The following is a 15,678-nucleotide window of genomic DNA, read 5'->3' as shown; positions in this document are numbered from 1 at the left end:
CAAAGGGCACCCCTGCCTCGTTCCTCGGTACAGCCGAAAGTACTCCGACCTCCGCCGGTTCGTCACCACACTCACCACCGGGGCGCTGTAAAGGAGCTTAACCCAGCTAATAAACCCTCCCCCGAACCCAAACCTGCGCAACACCTCCCAGAGGTACTCCCACTCAACTCGGTCAAAGGCCTTTTCCGCGTCCATGGCTGCCACTATCTCCGCCTCTCCCTCCTCCGATGGCATCATTATCACGTTTAAGAACCGCCGCACATTAGTGTTTAATTGCCTGCCCTTTACAAATCCCGTCTGGTCCTCATGTATCACCCCTGGGACACAGTCCTCAATCCTCGTGGTCAGCACTTTTGCCAATAGCTTAGCCTCCACATTTAGGAGCGAAATCGGCCTGTACGATCCACATTGCAGTGGGTCCTTGTCTCGCTTCAGGATCAAGGAAATTGTCGCCTCCGACATTGTCGGGGGCAGGGACCCCTCCTCTCTTGCCTCGTTAAAGGTCCTCACTAGTAGCGGGGCCAACAGGTCCACATACTTTCTATAGAACGCCACCGGGAACCCGTCCGACCCCGGGGCCTTCCCCGCCTGCATGCTCCCCAAACCCTTACTCAGCTCCTCCAACCCGATTGGTGCCCCCAAACCAGCCACCTCTTGCTCCTCCACCATCGGGAACCGCAGTTGGTCCAGGAATCTTCCCATCCCCTCTTCTCCCCCTGGGGGCTGGGATCTGTACAGCTCTTCGTAGAAGGCCTTGAATACCTTATTTATTTCCGTTGTACTCTGGACCATAGCTCCCCCACCATCTTTGACTCCCCCTATTTTCCTCGCTGCCGTCCTCTTACGGAGCTGGTGAGCCAGCATCCGACTGACCTTTTCCCGTACTCTTAGGTCGCCCCCTGCGCCTTCCTCCACTGTGCCTCCGCCTTCCCCGTGGTCAACAGGTCAAACTCCGTCTGGAGCCGTCGCCTTTCCCCAAGTAATCTTTCCTCCGGGGCCTCTGCGTATCTCCTGTCCACTCGCAAAATCTCCCCCACTAACCTCTCCCTTTCCCTGCCCTCTGTCTTCTCCCTATGAGCCCTGATGGAGATTAGCTCTCCCCTGATCACCGCCTTCAACGCCTCCCATACCACCCCCACTCGCACCTCCCCGTTGTCGTTGGCCTCCAAGTACCTTTCAATGCACCCCCTTTCCTTACCACACACCACCTCATCTGCCAACAGTCCCACATCCAACCGCCACAGCGGGCGTTGGTCCCTCTCCTCTCCCAGCCCCACTTCCACCCAGTGCGGGGCATGGTCCGACACGGCTATGGCCGAATACTCCGTCCCCTCCACCCTCGGGATGAGCGCCCTGCCCAGCACAAAGAAGTCTATCCGGGAGTATGCCTTGTGCACGTGGGAGAAGAAAGAAAATTCCCTGGCCTGCGATCTTGCGAACCTCCATGGGTCCACTCCCCCCATCTGGTCCATAAACCCAATGAGCACCCTGGCCGCCGCCGGCCTCTTTCCCGTCCTTGATCTGGAGCGGTCTAGTGCTGGGTCCAGCACTGTGTTGAAGTCCCCTCCCATTATCAGTCCTCCTACCTCCAGGTCCGGGATGCGCCCCAACATGCGCTTCATAAATCCAGCATCATCCCAGTTCGGGGCGTGTACATTTACCAACACCACCCACGTCCCTTGCAACCTGCCACTCACCATCACGTATCTCCCTCCATTGTCCGCTACGATAGTCTTGGCCTCAAATGACACATGTTTTCCCACCAGAATTGCCACCCCTCTGTTTTTCGCGTCCAGTCCCGAGTGAAATACCTGTCCTACCCATCCCTTCCTTAACCTGACCTGGTCTGCCACCTTCAGGTGTGTCTCTTGGAGCATAGCCACGTCTGCCTTCAGTCCCTTCAAGTGCGCGAACACTTGAGCCCTCTTCACCGGTCCGGTCAGGCCCCTCATGTTCCACGTTATCAGCCGGATTGGAGGGCCTCTCACCCCCCGCCGACTAACCATCTCCTTTTCTGGGCCACTCCCGTGTCCGCGTCTCCCTCGCCTCCGTCCCGGCCACCTCTTCTGTGTCCCATTCCCTTTCGGCCAGTGCAGCAGCAACCCTGTTTTCCCCCCCCTCCCCCCCTTCCCCCCTTCCCTCCCCCCCGCTAGACCCCTGTCTAGCTTTTTTGCTCCCCCCATATCACTCCCGAAAGTGGTTTTTCAATATTTAACCAGACAAAGTCAATGTTTTCTCGAACACAAGCACTTATACAAATATATCAAAATCATATTAAATTATCATATTTACCAATTATTATATTCAGCAAGGCTTCATCATTTTGCTTTGTAGTTATACTTTTAATATTAAAAGCAGCATGTTACCACTGTGAATAAAGCGCATCTCATCTAAGCTAGAGGATTTCTACTCGCGTTAATTACATTTTAGAAGTGCCTGCTTATGCAGCCTAGAGTCTAAATACTCTTCCTCCCTAAGTTTACATGGACGGAACAACCAATTTGAATTGATGCCTTTTGAGAAATGCTCTGCTACTTAGTCTTGTCATGTGTTTAGAACAGGGTAGCACAGCGGCGCCTGTGGCACCAATACATGAGCCAGGGCTCTCTGGCTCCAGGCCCACTAGAGGACATCTGTCAAGGCTATCAAAGGCCACAGGGCTCGGAAAGCAGCGAGCTGCCTCCACCTCTGATATGCATCCTGAGGACACACCTAGGCGTAGCACTAGACCACGAAAGATCAAGAAGGGTAAGGAGCACTGAGTGGGCAGTGGGGGGTTCATTATCTGTAGTGAGGGGGAACGGGAATGTAAAATGTTCACTATAAAACATGTAACACATGTGAAACCTCTGTTCGGTTAATCCTCACAGCGGGCCTGTCTGCGCCCCACCCTCTGTTGCCCACCGCTCTCCCCACCCCGCCAGGCACAGTGGTCCAAGATCAGAAGCCCCCGATGCAGACCCCGTTCACAGGATAGTGTGAGCGTGCTGTCAGCAGAAAGACAGGAGTCAGACTTTGGCACAAACTGAGGAGCACCAGAGCTTTCCTCATGGTGAGTTATCACCACTCCCCTGCTTTGTATATTGACCCGCTGACAGTGCCGACACAGGTGCATCACCCTGGAGTGATGTTACACAAACCTTTGAAGGATGGAACAGGGTGCTCGGGGATGGGGCACCGTGATTGGGGGGAGCAGTAAATGGAGGGGTAGGAGGGAAATGGGGGGTGGGAGAAGGAGGGAATTGTGGGGGAGGGGGAAGGAGGGATTAGGGAAGGTAGGAAGTTGAAGGGGGCATTGAGTTGAGGGACTCAGCCTCATCCTATGAGAATCTGGAAATGATGAGGGCCTCCCTGGTCCTCTGGGCTTATCGGACCCTTGCTGCCGCCTGTCCTCCATCCTTCGGCACCTCCTTGGGTGCGTCCTCCAGCCCTTCCTGGTCCGCCTCCTTCTCCTCCTCAGACGAAGCAGCATTTCCCTCCTCCTCCAGCATGTCACTGCTGCGCAAGGTAGTGGAGGGCACAGCAGACCACCACAAAGTGGGAGACCCTCTGGGGGGTGTATTGCAGGGCACCACCAGAGCGATCCAGGCATCGGAACCGCATTTTCAGCAGTCCGACAACGGCACGGGTGGCAACATGGGCCTCATTATAATGGGTCTCCGCATCAGTCTGAGACTTCTGCACTGGTCACGTCAGCCATGACCTCAGCGAGTATCCCTGTCCCCCAAGAGCCAACACTTGATACTGGAGTGGTTCTCGAAGACACTGGGGATCTCCGAGTGCCGCAGGATGTTGCTGTTATGCACACTTTCTGGATAGCGGGCACACATGTGCAATATTCTGAGGCAGTGGTCACACACATTTAGGGAGTGTAACCCCTTCCTGTTAATAAAGGACACTCCCTGATGCCCCAGTGTGCACAGGATGACGTGCAGGCTATCGATTGCCCCCTGGACCTGCTGCAACCCGGTGATGGCAGAGAATTCTACAATTCGGGCATCTTGATGTGCATCGTCCAGCTCATCCTCAAGGATGCACCTGTGGGCTGTAGATTGTGAAATGCCGCACAGGTCCCCGTTCGAGCCCTGGAATGTACCGGTGGCATAAAATTTGAGGGCAGTGATGACCTTCACAGCCGGGAGCAGTGTCCTTCTCCTCCATGGGGTGCCATGTCTGTGAGGACGTGGCACAGGTGGCGCACTATCTGAGATGGAGGCTTCTGTGTCAAATGCTGTCCGTCATATTGAATGACCAAGGACGCCTGTACGCCATGGGCCATCGCTGGCCTGCACTTCTGGGTCCCTCCTCAGCCTGATGAGCGGCTGGGTCTTCAGGATGTGCGGAGGCCCCTTGCATATGGGGCGCATCATCCAGCCTGTGTCGACGCTGATGTCTTCGCTGCCGTCTGGCTGCAGGGCTGCCAGCAGCAACACGCGGGCAGCCGTTGCGGGGTCGACATCAGCAACTATTTTTGTATCTGTAAGGAATTGGAGAAGGAGATAGACCGACGATCAGTTAGGATTTTCAGCCTGGGACCCTCAAAGCTCCCAAGCCTCCCCCACTGTTACGTGTCCCGCCTTCTCTCAGAGTGCCATCCAGCAAGCCAGTGGTGCTGGCAAACCTTTCACTGCACACTCACCCCCAGACACATCAGGAGCCTCTAGACTCCAGATCTCTGCCAGGAACATTAGGAAGGCCGTGCTCAGCTGTCCTCTGCTCATCAACACACTTACCCTGTTTCATTGATCCTTCATCACAAGTGCTATATCTAACTGCTTCTTGAATACATACAATGTTTCGACCGATCTCAACTACTTTCTGTGGTAACGAATTTCACAGGCTCTCCTCATCTCTGACCTAAATGGTCTACCCCTTATACTGAGACTATGACCCCGGTTCTGGACACACCCACCATTGGGAACATCCTACCTGTATCTACCCTGTCTACTCCTGTTAGAATTTTATAGGTTTCTATGGGAGACCCCCCTCATTCTTCTGAACTCCACTGAGTACAATCTTAACCGACTTATTCTCTCCTCGTACGTCAGTCCCTCCATCCCAGGAATCAGTCTCGTAAACCTTTGCTGCATTCCCTCTACAGCAAGAATGGGCTGGGTGAATTGCAAACAGCTTCGCGCCTGGTGCAAATCTAGGGGTCTTACCCGCCATTAACCTGCGCGCACAGGTCCGCGCCAGCCAGGCTTAACGCGGTGGTTAAATCATGCCCATCGTCTTCCGAAAGAAGCAGCCATTTTCCACCTTCGCTCAACCTGAACACAATTTTCCAGACGTGGTCATCTTAACCTGCTTGTCGTAATTATTTGCTGGATTTAGCTCATAAAGTTTCTTCATATTGGATGTTGTTTGGGAAAGGGGGGAGGGGGTTCTCAGAGTTCAATTAAACGTATGTTTGAGGGCCAAGGGATAGTTTTGTGTAAAATTATGTGTGTATAGTCATCAGTCTACTTCAGTATATGAGAGTCCTTCATCTCATATGTGCTTTTGTTAATATTCTTTATTAATTGTTCACACAACAACTGGACTGTTCCTCACTGGGTTGTGCACCTTTTAGCTCAGTGGACTAGACACATGGGGCGAAATTCTCCGGAAACGGCGCGATGTCCGCTGACTGGCGCCCAAAGCGGCGCAAATCAGACGGGCATCGCGCCGCCCCAAAGGTGCGGAATGCTCCGCATCTTTGGGGGCCGAGCCCCAACCTTAAGGGGCTAGGTCGGCGCCGGACGAATTTCCGCCCCGCCAGCTGGCGGAAAAGGCCTTTGGTGCCCCGCCAGCTGGCGCGGAAATGACATCTCCGGGCGGCGCATGCGCGGGAGCGTCAGCGGCCGCTGACAGCTTCCCACGCATGCGCAGTGGAGGGAGTCTCTTCTGCCTCCGCCATGGTGGAGACCGTGGCGGAGGCGGAAGGGAAAGAATGCCCCCACGGCACAGGCCCGCCCGCGGATCGGTGGGCCCCGATCGCGGGCCAGGCCACCGTGGGGGCACCCCCCGGGGCCAGATCGCCCCGCGCCCCCCCCCAGGACCCCGGAGCCCGCCCGTGCCGCCTTGTCCCGCCGGTAAGGTAGGTGGTTTAATTTACGCCGGCGGGACAGGCATTTTAGCGGCAGGACTTCGGCCCATCCGGGCCGGAGAATCGCGCGGGGGGGCCCGCCAACCGGCGCGATTCCCGCCCCCGCCGAATCTCCGGTGCTGGAGACTTCGGCAACCGGCGGGGGCGGGATTCACGCCAGCCCCTGGCGATTCTCCGACCCGGCGGGGGGTCAGAGAATCTCGCCCATGGTTTGTGATGCAGATCGAGGCCAACAATGCGAGTTTAATTCCCATACCGGCTGAGGTTATTCACGAAGGCTCCGCCTTCTCAACCTTGCCTTTCGCCTGAGGTCTGGTGATCCTCAAGTTTTCCCTCAAAGGGGAAAGCAGCCTATGGTCATCTGGGACTATGGTGACTTTACCTTTTACGTTGGCTACAAGAGCAGGCTAGAGGTTGTGTATTCTGGGGTGAGTACTCGCCTGTGGACTCCCCAAGGTTTTTCCCCTCTTCTACAAGGCACAAGCCAGGACTGAGTCAGAATACTGCCTGGATGAGTGCAGCTCCAACAACATTCAAGAGGCTTGGCATCATGCAAGGCGACAGACCGTGAGATTGGTACCCCATCCAGCACCTTAAATGATCACATCCTCCAGCACCAGCATGCTATGGTTCCTATGTGTACCATCCACAAGAGGCACTGCAGAAACTCGCCAAGGCTTCTTCAGCAGCACTTGTCAAACCTGTGGCTTCTACTGCCGAGAAGAACAAAGGCAGCAGGTAAATGGGACCACCACCCGTAGGTTCCCCTCCACGTTCCAGCATCCTGGCTTGCAAATGTATCGCTGTACTGTCATCATTGCTGGGTTAACATTTTGTAAACCCCCAGCCTCACATCACCTTTACCAGAAGGTCTGCAGTGCTATCTTCTCAAGGACAATTGGAGAATTCAGGATGATGACTGCTGGCCTTGCTAGAGGCACTCACATCACATGAATACATTTTTGAAAAGCACAAGGAAGTGCCCAGAAATAAAGTTTGAACCATACAACCAAACACACCTCTATTTCTCAATAGCAATATAATCCTTGTAATCTGTTCTCACTTCACTCACTTAACTTGTGAACACTTATCTTGACATAAAGGAATGCACATGTATGCAAATCTTTAAACTTTGTGGAGATGCCGGTGTACAAAGTTTAACTGTTTCACGTGATGAAGACAGTTTAAGGTATTATTCTGTAATCTCAGATTAGGCACATTACCTCCTCTTCTTCACTACCTGGACAGGTTTTAAGAGGTTCTTTTGGTTCCCAAGAGCTTTCTGACGATGAAAGTGTACTGATCTTGTTTAGCATTTAGCTTTCACAACACAGAATACCCTACCTAGTGGGAGCTAAACAACAATTTCTGTTTCATTCAAGTCAGCCCTGGAGCACTGCAATCATTACCTCTGTTTTTAAAAAAAACATCAATAATCCTTCCAAGACTTTTTCAAATTATTGTTTACATTTCACAAAATTACCTCCTGCTGTATCTGTGCTTGTCAAATTTTTTCATGTGTTGGGAGTAATTTATGCCAGACCTCTCTGTTCTTTTTTCAATGTTCTAACAACAGCTTCAAGGACAGTGAAATGCATCACCCTACGACCTGGAACAACCTAACCAAAAGATGAATTGATAACTCACATTAACATTTGTGATACCTAATTGCCCTCAAATATATTTTTTTTCCCTCGATGGTTAAGCTACATCTGTTAGTCAGTCGCAATAATTTTTGTTTCTGGAGGGGTGAAGATCGACACAAATCCGGATATAGGGCGGGATTCTCCAGTCCCCCAGCTGCCTGTTTTTCGCCAGTGCCGAGATTATCTCTTCCCGCTGCTTGTCAACAGGATCTCCCATTGAAGCCACCCTCCGCCGCTGGGAAACCCGCTGCCGACAGCGGGAAAAGAGAATCCCAACGGCCGGAGAATTCTGGCCACGCTCACTACTTTGTTGTTGAACGTCATTGACTTTAATTTTGTAGCTATTTTGAACTCTGATAACTGTCGTTATAGAAAACAGTGTGTAACAATTTTACAAACGATTGACTGTCATCTTCAGAATTTAGAACACTGATGTCTGCTTGTATGTATTCATATAATCGGAGAGCATAGACGGAACCCATTTGGCCTGTACGAGCTCTATGAAAGAGCTACCCAATTCTACCCACTCCCTTCAGTGCTTTTCCTTCAACATTCATACCTTCTGTCCATAAAATAAGCCATTAAAGTACTCATTCTATCAGGCTGCTCTAGGTGCAAGGGGCTGTTTAGCACAGGGCTAAATCACTGGCTTTGAAAGCAGACCAAGGTAGGCCAGCAGCACGGTTCAATTCCTGTAACAGCCTCCCCGAACAGGTGCCGGAATGTGGCGACTAGGGGCTTTTCACAGTAACTTCATTGAAGCCTACTTGTGACACTAAGCGATTTTCATTTCATTTCAAGGGATGCAACCAACAAATGAGGCATTTTAGACACTGAAATGCTTTCTTGCAAAGCAGCCTGTTCCATGTTTTTACATACTTTGAGTAATCTTTACTGGGTCCCCATTTCTTTTCATTTATTCTTGTATTTTCTTCACAATTTACACTTGATTGCTTGTTTAGTGGATCCAACTTGACTGTTGAAACACACTACTGCCCAGCCTCCCACATTCTAACTTCAGTAAGCCTGAAGTCATCCAAAACGCCACCAAGTCCCATTCCCTCCACACCTCTGTGCTCACTGACCTCTGTTGGCTCAGTCAAGCAAAGCTGCAATTTCAAAATTTTCAAGTCTGACTATGGCTTGCCCCTCCCTTATTTGTAATCTCCTCCAGTTCCACAACCTTTGAGATAACTGCAATCATCTAATTATGGCCTATTTAACAGCCCTGATGGTTATTGCTCCATTATTGGTGACTGTGCCTTCAACTGCCCAGACCCTAAACTCAGGCATTCAGTCTGTAAACCTCTCTGCCCCTTTCCTCATTCAATATGCTCATTAAAACCAAGCCCTAATATTGCCTTACATAGCTTGGTGTCCAATTTTGCTTCATAATGCGCCTGTGAGGCACCTTGGGATATTTTATGTTAACGGTGCTATGTAAATACAAGCTGTTGTTGTTGATCATTGGTGTAATTAGGTTTGCTGCCAGGTGGATCAGTGATCCTGACAAAATGGCTCCATTTGATGATTATCCTAAGTTGCAAGTAGCTCATGTGTGCATAGCACCTGCCCTAGCTCACCTATTTCCTGCACTAAGATACCGGGGCCCGGGGCCTGGATTTTCACAGAGTTGAGAATTCTCTGCAGAAACTCCAAAATGGTAGACAGGACCTTAATCCAGATGCCCTGCTTACATTTCTGACAGACCCTTTTTCTGTTGGTAAGGGAAAGAAGTCGGAGCACGGCTCACACAGGAGGGAACCCTGAACTCAGCAGGGCCATTTGAACTCCGTGCTGAGTTCAAACAGATCCATTTTCCCTGTCGCAAAAGTCTAGCCTAGCAGTTGTTGACATTACCCTAAGGGCTATCATTATGCCATTATTAATGCGTGGCAGCTTTCCACAACCTATAATTATCCCAACAGTTCAATTTGATTGACAGTTAAAATAGGTTATGAAAGATTTGTTGTCTTTGATGTGGGTTTATGAATGCAGTGATTGTTTTATAAGGGATTAAGTACTTGAGAGAATCGAAAAGTTTTGTTTGGCTTTCTTGAATGGAAGCTTTTTTATATAGTGAAGGTTGTGGTGCAAAGGATGGTTGGCACCAGTTGCATTGAATTAACCATAAATTGGAACTAGGGGCTATAGGGGGTCATGGAAGTGGGTGGGGACCTTGGGTTGGCATGGAGGACATGAGGGCCCATGTAGGGGTGGGTGGCAGCATAAGTTGGCATGTAAGGTGCAACGGGCCATTGGGGATCATGAGTTGGCATGGACGTGGGATGAGAAGGGAGTTTGAGAGGTGAGGCCGAGAGGACCTATGATACGAACAAACAATGAGGATGGAGTCTCAGATAACCAAGACAGGCCTTTTAAACAGCCCACCCCAGCACTTTGCGTCTGTGTTCAATCTGTTTAGAGGGGCAGTGGGACCAACACCATCCAGCACCCACCTCTCGCGAAATGAAGGCCCTGCCATTTGGCTTCTCCTGAGGCGGTGCGGGGAAATTTCCTGACTCACGCTATCTGTCTTGGGAAAATCCAAGCCTGGGTTTGAGAAATAATCATTAAATGCTGGCAAAAAGGAAGCACCATGTAAACAAAAATCAGACACTCATGGCTGGTTTAGCACACTGGGCTAAATCGCTGGCTTTTAAAGCAGACCAAGGCAGGCCAGCAGCACGGTTCAATTCCCGTACCAGCCTCCCCGAACAGGCGCCGGGATGTGGCGACTAGGGGCTTTTCACAGTAACTTCATTGAAGCCTACTTGTGACAATAAGCGATTTTCATTTCATTTTCATGTGGTGTGTTTTGCGATTAAAATCTGATTGCATTGAATTATTTGTGGAAAGTGTTGTTGCAAAGGATTGAGAGTCTATTTCATCATTATTAAATATTTGTGAGTTACCTATGAGATTTAACGTACTATTTGCATTGGGCATGGGCGGGTGTACACAGCATTATTAATACAGTAGCAACCTTCATAGAAGAGAAGACCGATGTGAATGTTTATCAAATAGCTTCCAGGGCCCACATTTTGTTGTGCTGTGCCACATCCTCAGGGTTATCCTGTCCCTGTGCCATGGGGCCCTTCTTCCTTCTAGGTGTCAGTGACAATGCCAGTACCTGTTGGCCTTCAATCCCCATGATACATCCTCCCTGCAGGATAAAGTTGTGCAGAATGCAAGATAACGCAGCCACCCTTGAAATTTTAAACAGGCAGTTTTGCAGGACACAACAGACCCAGCCAGGCATCTGAAATGATGGTTTAACATTCACATGGCTTGCCTTTTGGTGAATACTTTGGTGTTTGTTTTGCAGCTCATTATTGAACTGACATTTTGGAATATCAGGCATGATAGCCTTGATTAGTCTGGGTCAAATTTTGGAGTGGACTGCTGTTGATGGTTGTATACGAGCTGTGTGTTCCAGTGAGTAGGAGAAAGGATTCCACCACAAATGCCACAGTTGTTTCGGTACAGTAAGCAACATTGTGGGAGAGGAAACAATTAAATAAAGGTCGAGATGATTGGCTGAAAAACCACATAAGCACACTTAATGGCTTCTTAATTCCAGATAAAACTCGGGGGCCTAACAGCCCAGGACTAATACTATGTGAGCACGTAGATCGTTCAGAGGTAGTTATATACATATATCTAAATGATATTATTAGAGCTGTATTGAAGTATTCAAATCAATTTTCTGGCTTTTTCAGATTGGAGCTACTTACATCCACAAAGTCCCCCAATGAAAATATGCAAAATTGGCGGAGATCCCATTTATTTGTGCTGGATCTCTACCCCATTTTCTTTCAGGTAAGGCTCATTTTACTCCCACAAAATCACATTACTGATGAAAGATCTGGGATCTGAAGACTCCAGCTCAAGATGTTCAAAACTGACGATAGTGACTTGCAAGTGAAAGGGTTAATGTTTCTCCACAAACCTGGAATCTGTGACTCTAGTCATGCCATTCTGAGCTTTCTGGAGCAGAAGATTTACTTTCTGCATGGCAGATCTTTCTGTGTGCACAGCTAGCAGCAGTTTGATTTTCATCTTCTGCTCAGTAGCACAGTTGCACTTGGCGTATACACTAGTAAGGCAAGTTATTATTTGTGCAGGAGTGCATTTTCTGTGATTTAAATTTGTACTCTTAAGAATGTGTAAATAATGATTTAAAACTACTATCAGATGATTTCAGAATGCTACTCTGAAGGAATATCTGATGACATTTTATGTAGTAGAAACAGCAGCATTGGAAGATAGAGTTGTGGCTTGGAAGAAAGAACTGTTGATGTGTCAGAGATAGGTGTGGAGCAATCCATCAAGAGATGGTACAGTCCAATTTGACCATTGAATTTTCTAGTTGGCTTTAATGAGAGTAGTAGAAGGTGCTTGGGTGATGCCCCTGCCTGAGCTTTTTTTCCCTCCTCCGTCCTTCCTGTTTCGGAGCATGCCGAGAAGGACTGCTCCTGTTCCACACCTGCAAATCTGTGGTGCTTTTGTAAACTCCACCCTTTGGGACAGGGCAATTGATTGATTTGGAAATTGCCCATAGCCCTGAATATTGAACGATTGGTGGTGTTAACTAGTGCTCCGCTTGTCAACTTCAGCGAAATTGTTACAGTTACAATTATGAAATCAAAAGGCAATGTAGAAATGTACATCTAACTACCAAAAGCTCCTTTGGATGTGTCACTTAAATAATTGATTTATCCAAATTCTCACAATTTAAAATATAGCTTTGTGTTCTCTCTGGTCATTTAATTCCATTTAGTTGTAGAATTTCACTGAGTACCTTCTAGCGGGGATAACAGATTACATTGTCCATACATTTTCTGTAGCATTTGCTGACATATTATAGTCAATTAACTTCAGACTGTTTAATAACGAAAGCTTAGTGGAACCTAAGGATTATTTTTGAAGCGATTGGAAATTCTTTCTTTACATAGCTTCTTCTGTGCCTGCGTTATGAAGTCCAGACTGCAAGATATTTAACTTCCAATGACTCAATGGATAAATATACCTTAATGTGTGGTACATGGACAGCAACAGCCCAAATCTGAAGTAAAACAGAAAATACTGGATAAACTCAGCAGGTCTGGCGGCGTCTGTGAAGAGAGAAACCGAGTTAATATTTTGATGTAAATACTGGAAAATGTGAAAGATAAAACACAAAGTCATTTTCATCATAGAAAATAATAATATGTTTAAGGGCCAACCTCTCAGAAAAATATGAAGATTTCTTTATTTCATTCCAGACAATTCCATTTGAGTTGGTGTATTTGTGAGTGTTGGTAACAGTAGCCTTTGATTTTATTGACAAATCCTTGATCATTCCATTGTTATTCATGTAAAGACATAAATGGATCTCCTGGGTATTTGTTGTGGAATTCATGTCTGTCTTGCTACGGTCGTTTTCTCTCATAATGAAGTATGTGAGTGTTAATGCATTTGGCTAGCGAGGGATTATTGCATAATTAAGCTTGGTTAAATGAGTTGTATTAAAGAGCAGATTTGCTCCAATTTGGAAAGAAAAGGCTATAATATGTGTTGTAGACATTGAATAATTGTTAAAATCAATGGATAATTGCTTGTACTCATGTCCAATTTGCTACATTGCAGCCGATCTAGTGCAAGGAGCTCGGGCTCTGCAATTCCACTTGTCCTGCTGCTCTGATTCCATCGTTGAACGCCGCATAGGAACATGCATAATTAACTCGCTGCTCTGCTGCCTTGCCTGTCTCTGGAGAAATAGGGACTGACTGAATAAGTCAGGTGAAAGATGCACTACCCTAAAACATAATTTAATTTTTAATAAATGATATCAAGTAGCAGAGTACTAATACCATAAGATCTTAAGAAATAGGAGCAGGAGCAGGCCATTTTGCCCCTCGGGCCTGCTCAACCATTCAATTATTTCTTGGCTGAGCTTAACTCCACTTTCCTGCCTGCCCCACATAGCCCTTTTTCCCCCTGTGGTCCAAATATTTGTCCAGCTCAGCCTAGAATATATTCAATGGCCCAGCCTTGCGACACTCCACTGATCACAGCCCGCCAACTTGAAAATGCCCAATATATCCCTACTTTCTGTCCATTAACCAATCCTCTATCCATGTTAATATACACACCCCAACTCCATGAGCCTTTTTTTGTGCATTAATCTTTTGTGTGGCACCTTATTGAATCCCTCTTGGAAATCCAAGTATACAACACCTACTGAGTCCCCTTTATGCTGCGTGTTACATCCTCAAATAGCTATAATAAATTTGGCAAACACAATTTCCCTTTCACAAAACCATACTTGATTATGATTATGACTCTGATTATAATATGATTTTCTAAATGTCCTGTTACCATTTCCTTAATAATGAATTCCAGCATTTTCTAAACGACAGGTATTAAGCTAATTAGTCTATAGTTTCCTGTTTTCTGTCTCCCTCCTTCCTTGAACAGTGGTATTAAATTTTCAGTTTTTCAATCCACTGGGACTTTTCCAGAATCAAGGGAATTTTGGAACATTGCAACCAATGAACCCATTATCTTTGCAACCGCTTCTTTTCAGACCCGAGGATGCAGGACACCAGGCCAAGGTCAGCCTTTAATCCCATTTGTTTACCTGGTACTTTTCCTCTAGTCAACGTGGTTTTACGTCCCTCCCTCCCTGCTGTCCCTTTATTTTAGTACCGTCTGCCATGAAGGCAGATGCAAAATACTTATTCAAAGTCTGTCATTTTCTTGTTTCACATTAATTCCCAGTCTCATCCTCTTAGGGCGCAATGTCTACTTGAACTACTCTCTTCCTTTTTATATTCTTGTAGAAACTCAAAAGGGGGTGGATTCGCTGGTCTCATCCATGGCAGGACCGATTGCAAGCAAGGACAGAAAATTCAGCGTGCCAGCCAAAACTCCAATAACTTTCAGTGGCACTGGAAAATCCCTGCTGTGAATGAGGATGGGAGATTTCTGCCTTACTGTTTGACTTCTTACCGGTTTACACTCATATTCTAATTCATCCCTTTTTTTAGTTATTGTTTACTGGTTTCTAAAATGTTCTCACTCCTCTGTCCTCCCACTAATGTTTGCAGCATTGTGTACCCTACCTTTCAATTCAACACCATCATTAACTTCCATAATTCTCCAGGGACGGTAGCTTCTAAATTACCCTAACCAGTTAACTATTTCCTTTGCTATTTCTTACCTCCAACCAAACTGATTCTACTCCTTTATCTTGCAAACCAAGATAATTTCTCACTCTGGACAGATCTCATATTTTGTCAACACCGATACGCCCCCTCCCCCCCTCAACATCTCCCTTTCCTTTCTTCACGTCCATCCAAAATGTCAAATATCCTTGAATATTCGTTTCCAGCCTTTGTCACTTTTCAACCATGTCTCTGCAAGGGCTATTAAATCGCAACCATTTATTTCTATTTGATTCATTAGTCCATCCATTTTGTTACAAATGTTATGTGCATTCAGATAGTCAACCTTTAATTCTGTCTTTTTATAATTTCGTCCTTCTCTGACTCTATTGGTTGGTGCCCTCTTATGATTGTCTCTTCCTGTCATACTCTGGTCATCAATAACTGTATCGCCACCCTGCACTCTTGTCTTGCCTTGTCCTTTTTGCATTAAACTTTCTCAATCTCCTCTCGCGGGTACCCCGTCCCCCCACGCCTCCCCGATTTATTTTAAAGTTTTCTCCACAGCCGTAGTTATAATGCAGAACATTGGTTCCAGCTTGGTTCAAGTAAAGCCTATCGCAGCGGTCCAACTTCCTCTTTCTCCAGCACTGGTGCCTGAGCCCCATGAATCAAAACTAATTTCTCCCACATCAGCCGTTGAGCCATGCTTTCAACTCGCTGATCTTATTTATCCTGTGCCAATTTGCTCCTGGCTCAGGTAGTAATCCAGGGATTATTACCTTTATGGTTC

At 47.6% G+C, this 15,678-nt stretch overlaps 1 protein-coding gene across 2 annotated transcripts in view; it reads left to right on the top strand.

The window, feature by feature from the left end:
- Positions 1-15,678, top strand: part of LOC140384644 (uncharacterized) — a 91,822-nt gene that overhangs the window by 12,653 nt on the left and 63,491 nt on the right. For both annotated transcript variants that reach the window (XM_072466532.1, XM_072466533.1), the window contains exon 2: positions 11,457-11,556. The gene's annotated coding sequence lies outside the window, so the exon portion shown is untranslated. The remainder of the gene's footprint in view (positions 1-11,456; positions 11,557-15,678) is intronic.

Source organism: Scyliorhinus torazame, chromosome 10 (assembly GCF_047496885.1).
Source record: "Scyliorhinus torazame isolate Kashiwa2021f chromosome 10, sScyTor2.1, whole genome shotgun sequence".
NCBI lineage: Eukaryota > Metazoa > Chordata > Chondrichthyes > Carcharhiniformes > Scyliorhinidae > Scyliorhinus > Scyliorhinus torazame.
The sequence above is the reverse complement of the archived record's forward strand: the minus strand, read 5'-3'. Positions and strand labels throughout refer to the sequence as shown.